At 51.2% G+C, this 8,441-nt stretch overlaps 1 long non-coding RNA gene across 1 annotated transcript; it reads right to left on the reverse strand.

Annotated features, from left to right (window-relative positions):
* Nucleotides 1-594: 594 nt before the first annotated feature.
* On the reverse strand, nt 595-3,275 carry LOC144299529 (uncharacterized). The gene is made up of 3 exons (XR_013366234.1): nt 2,981-3,275; nt 1,257-1,393; nt 595-648 (listed from the first exon to the last, which is right to left on the reverse strand). It is a non-coding gene; the product is annotated as an uncharacterized LOC144299529 (long non-coding RNA).
* Nucleotides 3,276-8,441: the final 5,166 nt, after the last annotated feature.

Genomic DNA, 8,441 nt, shown 5'->3' on the forward strand with positions numbered 1-8,441 from the left:
GAAAACAAAACAAAACCTAAAAAAAACGTAGGATTTAAGACAATCGTATGAAGCAAATGGTGGGTATTTGTCATTTCTAATGGCTGAGTAATATTCCATTGTATACATAAAGAGAGAAGAAATGTGTGGGAAATATCAGAAAGGGAGACAGAACATAAAGACTCCTAACTCTGGGAAAGAACTAGGGGTGGTGGAAGGGGAGGAGAGTGCGGGTGGGGGTGAATGGGTGACAGGCACTGAGGGGGGCACTTGACAGGATGAGCACTGGGTGTTATTCTGTATGTTGGTAAATTGAACACCAATAAAAAATACATTTATTATTTAAAAAAAGACAATAGTATGATATGTGAAACATGTAGTGTGTGTAGTAAAGGAGAGACAAGAGGAGGAAGTCCGAGATTTTTGTTTTTAAAGTCTTTGTTGGGATTCCTGGGTGGCTCGGTGGATGAGCATCTGCCTTTGTCTCAGGGCATGATCCTTGGGCCCTTGGATCCAGTCCCACATCGTGCTCCCTGCAGGGACACTGCTTCTCCCTCTTCCTGTACCCTACCTCTCTTTTCGTGTTACTCAGGGTGCAGGTGAATCTGGCTTAATGCCTGGAGACACAGAGACGGGGGTGGCTGGGTAGCAGAGGCTGGGACAGGGTACCTACAAACACGGACATGCATGAGTGACAGAGCATTTTGCCAGAAGCTTCTCAGTTGTGGGGGCTGTTAACATCTTGGAAGCTCCCCCAGAAGTCAGATTTTGTCTCTACCTGACCAAAGAGACAGGAACAGGAGGACAGGTATCTACCCCATGTTGCTGAAGACCCTGCCACCACAGTGGGACTGGCCTGTCCCAGGAGTGTCATATCTCACTGCTGACCCAGAGAAATGAAAGTGCTTTTTATGCAACTTTGCACCTTCTGCCCGACTCTCAGACTCTACTTGATTACTGATTCAGGATCAGAGGTAGGACCTGAGGACAAAAAGGCTGAGAACAGGCTCTGTTCAGAGTGGGAAACAGGGATGGGTGGAGGAAGCAGCTGTGGGAACCCCACAGGACACTGCCCAGGAGTCTCTGCCAGGCCCTGAGGGCACCAGGGTGCTGGGGTCTCAGCCTCTGCCCAACCCTGAGGTCCAGGGCCTCCCCCAGCTGGGAGGGTCTCCCTGCTGGACCCAGGAGATACACAGTGCCACCTGCTGGTTACATGTCCCACTCAGGGTCCTCAGTGTCCTGAGGTTAACATCCAGAGTTGTGTCACCAGCACTCACCTGTGACATGAAAGAGTGTATGAAGCAGCATGTGGGGTCTGATGCAAGGAACATGGATACACTGTCTGTGGCTGAGAGATTCCCACATGGAGGGAACAGTCATCCAGCTATAATCACTCCTGTGACTGTGGGAATGTCTACAAAATAAAAGTCATGCAAAAGACTAAGCCTATCCCACCTGTGGGACATTTCGGGAGTTCCTCATTGGAGTGCCTTTCAAGTTCATCTCAAGAGAGGAGTAACCGTGTCCTGCACAAAGGGTCATAGAAGAGAAAATCAAAGCAGGGCATAAGGATCCTCAAACCAGGATGGAAGGCAGTGATTTCACAGAAGCACCAGCACCTGGTGACATTTGGGTCATCTCCCCGGTGAGATCCCCTCATTTGGGGATCTCCTCCCTGGATGGGTGGGCAGAGAGGACAGGGCAAGACTGAAGATATCAAGTTGTCAGGGCAGAGCAACTGAGGTAGGGACACAGCAGGTGGGGATGCAAGCAGCTGTGCTCCCAGGGGCCTTTCAGGCCTGTGCAGCAGGAGGAAGGCAGGGAGAGAAGGAGGAAGAGGATTGTGTGAACCAGGGTCTCTACTATGACAGGCCCCTGAGAGGGTGCTGCTGCTGTCAGTGCAGGGGAGCCTCAGGCAGGGAGAGGATTCTCTGTTCATGAAGGAGTAGAAGATCTGGGGAAGGAGCACAAACACTGAATTCCTAGCTCAGAAATGGGGGCCCCAGACCTTGAGCAGTAGGAGCAAGGCCCATGGCCTGAGGCTGGTGTGCAGGCCTGGTGAGCAGGCCCCAGGGTGGGTGTGACTGGGAAGGGGGGACAGTAGCCTGGGACAGACCCAGAGCCTCCTCCCCAGGTGCAGCAGGGGGACAGGAGTCTGGAGGCAGTGTCCCTGGAACCCCACGGGAATGTGCAGGCAAGGCTGAGGGGAGTGAGCATTTGTTAGGGGGATGTTTGCAGACCTTCTCACCCCAGGGGGAGGAGAATTCAGGGAGGAGCATGAGTTGAATGTCCAAGGTCAGGCTGCAGTACCTGGGACAGTGGGCACAATGAAGTGGGGGTGGAGAAGAACCCCAACCTCTGCACCCACCTGCACATCCCCAGGACCTCAGGCACAGGGAGGCAGAGCTGGGGGCTCTCTCATCCCTTCCGCACCTGGCAGGAGAATATATTCTGGTCAACAATTCCGCCCCAAATTCCTCTCCCTGATTTTGGCCATGGAGGGGCCCTGGAGGATCCTCCTGAGCTGTGGGGGCCTGGAGCTGACAGCAGGTGGGCTCTGGACCTAGACACACGCAGGATCTGCCTTCTAGGCCCAGCACCCCATGGACCCCAGGGGAAGAACCCCAGTCCCCTGCTGCCCCAGCCTGGGTACCCCCTGACTGATGAGAGGACAGGAACCCAGAGCAGAGCCCCCTGCCTCCAGTGCTCTGGGTCCTGATCCCTTCTGCATGGAAGACAGGCCATAACCAAGTCACACCCAGCCTTCCTGAGGCTGCACTCATGAACCCAAATGGCTCAGAGTCCCCTGCTGTGGCTCCTCCCTGGGGACTGTCTCCAACTGTCCCCACTGCTCCACTGCTTCTCCAGGATCAGAGTGAGGCTCAGGGTCAGCACGATCCCCAGGGCAGGGAGCACAATGACAAGGACATCAGGGATGCTGCCCCCATGGACTCCACTATGGGTCCCTGAAGCCTGGTCTCTCTCTGTCTCTGTGTCTCACCCCAGCTCCTTCTCTGTCAGCGGAGCCTCTGTCCACACTCCTGGTGGGGAGGCCACAGGCTCGCTCTGTCTCTACGATCTCCTCTGTCTGTGGCCCCAGGTGTGTGCTATAATTACAGGTTTATAGATGACCAAGCTCTATTTTTCAAAGTTTCCTGTGTTGCAGCTGAAGGACCTCTTGCAGTCATCACCAGATCCACAAGGGCAGATCCGACCTTGACATTGGTTATGGAGAGGCTGAGACCCTCACTACACAAGACCTTCTGTTCCTGAAGGGACAACGCTGGATCCCACCCTCTGTGACCACGGAGGTCGTGGTTCAATTCCAGGCACGGCTCTGACACATCACAATGCCTGACCCCCCCGCCCTGGGGACACACTCTGACATCTGGACTAAGGGGCTCATGTGAAGTTTCTTTGCTCCCTTTTCTAACTGCCTGTTCAAACTCCCTCAGAACCCCTCCCTCCTATCCTACCCCTTTCAAGGACAGGGGGTCACACCTCCTTGAGCAGTGGATGGGATGATGTCACCCTGTCAGCTCCATCATGGATCCCAGACTCCTAGATGACCTTCTCTGTCTGTACAAAGGTGCTGCCGCTCTGGGGTAGAGTTTACTGAGCTGTGACAACACAGCAGTGGTGTGGCCGCCCTCAATGGGCCCTGTAGGAGACTGACATCACCAGGAATGCAGTCACCTCACACACTCACCCTCCTCCTTCCTCCCCCTGCTGTCAATACCTGACCTCCTTAGGACCTCTAGATTCCCACCTCTTCCAAAATACAATGAGATTCCAATGATGTGGAGTGTAGCCTGTGGTATGTTCTTCCAAAGAAATGTGCAGTTAATACTTATGCATATTTTAGGACTTGAGAACTTATTTTCTTTAAATATTGACTAATATCACCCTCTATTAATATACATCATGTTTGAGGACATCTTCATTACATCAAGTCTGATCATTTTATAAACAGCTGGTATAAAAATCAGTGTGTAAATTTTTTTTATTGCTTTCAGGGTTGCTCATTATGCATAAAGTTTCCATAAACAAGCACATGGTGGTTTTTCTCTGGAAAGCTTTTTTTTTTATACCTTTTATAATTTTGATTGTGGCATTGATTTATGTGATCCATGCAATCAACAAATAATAAGGAAAACTAGTCATTTGGTTGAAGCTAAGGCAATAATGATCCCAGCTGCAAAAAGATGTGACATGTGCATCAGCAGAACAGGGATGGGGCTGAAGGACCATGATAGCTTCATGACCTAAGGGTGTTTCATTTACTGAGAAATCAGAAGATGAAAAGTGAATGTACACTAGCCTAAAAGAACCTGTCCCTGATCCTGAGGACAAAACTGTCTCTTTCATTTGACACCTTCTGTGTACAATGGGCTACTCTGAGTGACTCTGAGGTCAGAGACGTGAAGGAGTCTCCATTCCCAGGAGGGTCCCCCAGATGCACCTGGGCCTAGGGTATCAACTGAAGAATGAGCAGAAACCCAGGGGGAGCCTAAGCAGGCAGCTGCTGGGGTGCTCACTCACTTTGCAGATGGGTAAGTGGGTCTTTGTCTCACTTCCCCACAGACCTGGAGCACTGTGAGAGCACTGAGACTGCTGTCCCAGGATGAGCAGTAATAATCAGCCTCATCCTCAGCCTGGAACCCAGAGATTGTCAGAGTGTCTGTGCTGCCTGACCTGGAGCCAGAGAATCGATTGGGGACCCCTGAGGGTTGGTTACTACTACCATATATGAGGGTTCTTGGGCGTGTTCCCAGGAGCTGTTGGTACCAGATCACATAACCTCTACCGATGTTGGAGCTGCTTCCAGTGCAGGAGATGGTGACCCTCTGGCCCAGGGACCTGAACACTGAGGGAGGCTGAGTCAGCACAGACTGGGTCCAGAACCCTGCAAGAGGCAGAGACACAGAGAGGGTGATGCTGGATACAAGAGGAAGATGCAGGACCCCACATGCCCTCCAAGAGCCCCTCCTCTGTCCCACATCCAGTCACCTGTGCAGTGAGCCAGGAGGGTGAGGAGGAGAGGGGACCAGCCCATGGTGGAGGTCATCACTGATCCTGTCTTCAGTGGCCCCTCAGCTGAGCAGAGCCTCCCCTCGTCTCTCCCTTCCCCTCTTCATCCTCTGAGAGAGGGAGGGGCCCTCCCATCCAAATGAGACCCCAGATCTCTGACCCCTCCCTGGCCCTGGGTCAGGTCCCTCTGCTTAGGATGTCAGGGGGGTAAGTAGGGGAGGGGCTATGTGGGGCTGGGGTGTGGTTAGGGAGGTCCCAACTGTGAGACCTGAGAAGAGGCCACAGTCAGTGCTAGGTGGTGTTCCCAGCTCTGATCAAGCCTGACACCTCATAAATATGCCTCAATCACCTTCTGGCATCCTGACACCACCTCACCCTGCATGACCTGGGGATCAGTTGGCCATAGGACTCAGGTCCTGTCCCCAGATCTCTACCCACTCTCCTCCTATGATCAGGACATGTATCCACGCACATGGTCTCCCACCTTGCAGCATAGATTTTAGGCTACACTCTCATTTCTCTGTGTGAGGGACGCCTGGGTTGCTCACTGGTTAAGCGTCCGTCTTTGTCTCAGGTCATGATCCTGGAGTCCTGGGATCAAGTCCCACAACCGGCTTCCTGCAAGAAGCCTGCTGCTCCATCTCCCTATCTCTGCACTTGTAGTTGGATGAATGTTCTTTTTTAGAAATCCTTCCCAAATACACTGATTAAGTCTCACTGACGATGTCACTGTGAAGATGTAGGTGGAATCACTAGGACATTGTTTTCAGATCTGTGTGGACTGCATGGAGAATAACGATGGAAGTTGCAGTTAAAACCTCAGTGCAGTTGCACCTGGTGGCTCAGTGATTGAGCATCTGCCAATGGCTCAGGTCATGATTCTAGGGTCTTGGGATCGAGACCTACATCAGGTTCCCTGAGGGGACCGTGCTTCACCCTCTGACTGTGTCTCTGCCTCTCTCTCTCTATGTGTCTAATGAATAAGTAAATAAAATGTTTTTTAAAAAAGGAATGACTTTGGCTTTCATTTAAATAGACATTTAAAAACATTTTATAAAATCATTTGTCTCTTTTTTTAACCTTATGATTATATCATGCGTCTGATCGTGCAGGTAGGAAAGCCTGAAGTAGTGCCCATGAGCCCCCATGAGGACCCAGTTGTATGAACTTTACAGCCATCTGAATGGGGAATTCGCAAATATAGACCAGCTTCTATGATGAGCAATTCAGGGTCCAACTACAATCTGGGGTGGGCACAGCTGGGGCCTGGGTCCAGCATGTCAGGACAGAGCAATTACTCATTCAGCCATGCATGAGTAGGAGAATAATGTTCTTTTTGTTTGTTTGTTTATTTATTGGAGTTCGATTTGCCAACATATACACCCAGTGCTCATCCCAACAAGTGCCCCCCTCAGTGCCTATCACCCAATCACCCCTATCCCCCACCCACCTCCCTTTCCACTACCCCTTGTTCATATCCCAGAGTTAGGAGTCTCTCATATTTTGTCATCCTCACTGATATTTTCACTCATTTTCTCTCCTTTCCCTTTATTGCCTTTCACTAATTTTTATATTCCCTAAATGAATGAGACCATATAATATTTGTCCTTCTCTGATTGACTTATTTCACTCAACATAATGAAGATCTATTGGCAAAAGCCACCTGGACCCAGAGTTTCTATCATAGGTCACCTGTGAGTGGTGGAGAGTGGAGATGAAAGAACCATGTCCCTGAGGTCACAGACTCTGTGGTCCTGACTTGGAAAGATTATTTAGCAGAGGTCCAGCGTAGCTTACGTGTCCCTGTTGAGACTCAGGGAGTAACAGCCCAGCCCTGAGAGCATAGGGAGTGTGAGTCCCACATCCCCAGGGGCCTTGATCTCCGGTGGAGCAGCCCTGAGGCTGGGGTCCCAGAATCAACGTACTGATCAGCCTCAGGTGCCGATTGGATCCCAGAAATGGTGAGGGGCAGAGCTACCCGTGGGGACGGAGACTCTCCCTAGGAATCCTGAGGATCAGCTTTGTCCCAAGGAACAGGTATTCAGAGCACATCCTGGCTACCCAGGTCACAGCACCTCAGTAACTTGAGTTCCCTGTTACTAGGGATTGTGTCTTCTGGAGATTGTGACACCAAGGACAGCAGGTGAGCACAGATTAGTCTAACATTTGAATGGATGGAGAAGCCCAAAAACACGGGAGATTGTCCTTTATCTCAGGTCCTGGTACCCAGATTTCAAGGCCTGTGTCTCAAAGCCCTTCTCCCTGACAGAGGATTGATCCAGGCAGTGAGGACTCAAATGAGAACAGCTCTGAATCAGACGTGCAGGTGCTGCCGAGTGACAGAAACAGGAAGGAGAATGTAGGGTGTCACATGCAGCCCCAATTTCTGGTCATTCTTCCCCACAGATGGACCCTAGGGACTGGGAACTTCAGCAAGATCATTTCTGATTTTCTCTGAAATCCTGAGGTGGAGACAGAGTTCAGACCTGAAGAACCGGAGGGAGAGACAAGCCTGAGGGACAGGAGCGCAGAGGGGAGAAGAGGAGGGAGGGGGTGGGGATGTTGTCAGGGAGAGTCTGCAGGAGCTTGTCCAAATTCACGTGTGTCTGGTTCAGAGAGAGGAGACCGTCCAGGACCAGGTTATTGACAGTGCATCAGCCATGGGTACATCAGGAGTGACAAAGGTCACACTTCATGGAATGAGATGATAGAACTGACTGTGGATGAATATTTGCTGGGCAGCAAGTTCAGTTGCAGAAACAGTATTTATCCCTGTCCATCTTCTCCAGACCCCAAGGGGGTGTGCAGCTGGACTCTGACCTCTCATTTCTTCCTGTCTTCCTCGGATGTCCTATGACGTGTCACCTTGCAGGCATATCCTTAGTTTTTCTCTTTCATCTTCTGAAACATGACCTTTGGAGCAGCTGGGTGCCTCAGTGATTGAGCATCTGTCTTTGGCTCAGATTGTGATCCCAGGTCCAGGGATGGAGTCCTGCATCAGGTTCCCTGCAGGGAACCTGTTTCTCCCTCTGCCTATGTCTCTGCCTCTCTCTCCATGTCGCTCATAAATAAATAAATAAAAAGAATATTAAAAAGAACCCAGACCTTCCTACATATATGTGCCCCTGCATGTATCTCTGGGTAAGATTCTCTGAAAAGTAGCTCCGGACCATGTCTGTGGGTCCAGAGGTCTTTGTCTCACATCCTCCATATCTGAGACGCTGTGAGTATTGGGAGCTGTTCCCACTGCCATGGTCTGTAGCACAGTGACAGTCAGCCTCATTCTCAGGCTGCAGCCCAGAGATGAGCAGGAGCCCTGCATTGGCCAAGGTGTCCTTGGAGCCAGAGAAGAGGCTGGGGACCCCAGGGCCCTGGTGAGTCTCAGTAGACCATCAGCAGGTACTCAGGAGGCCTCTTGCATGCTGGAACCA

This window comes from Canis aureus, chromosome 27, assembly GCF_053574225.1.
Source record: "Canis aureus isolate CA01 chromosome 27, VMU_Caureus_v.1.0, whole genome shotgun sequence".
Lineage (NCBI taxonomy): Eukaryota > Metazoa > Chordata > Mammalia > Carnivora > Canidae > Canis > Canis aureus.